Source organism: Penaeus monodon, chromosome 15, assembly GCF_015228065.2.
Source record: "Penaeus monodon isolate SGIC_2016 chromosome 15, NSTDA_Pmon_1, whole genome shotgun sequence".
NCBI classification, from domain to species: Eukaryota; Metazoa; Arthropoda; class Malacostraca; order Decapoda; family Penaeidae; genus Penaeus; species Penaeus monodon.
The window spans coordinates 6322800-6323040 of NC_051400.1; positions in this window are offsets into that span (position 1 = coordinate 6322800).

A 241-nucleotide genomic window follows, 5' to 3' on the forward strand; every position below is an offset into this window, starting at 1 on the left:
TATCAATAAGTATAAACAGTATATATGTCCCTTCTTACTTACACTCCGTTAACCTAAATACATGGACTTGTGCGTGTCGTGGCGTGTAAAAGACCTGAAAAAATGGCATGATTTCTTGGGGGGAATTGTGCCTGAGACAAAAGCTAGATCAGTATCAGATTTCACAGCTCTTCCTCGTAATAGTGAAATATAATAACCTCCGCGATGACACCGGGTGAGGAAGGTCATTATTATTAGAGAG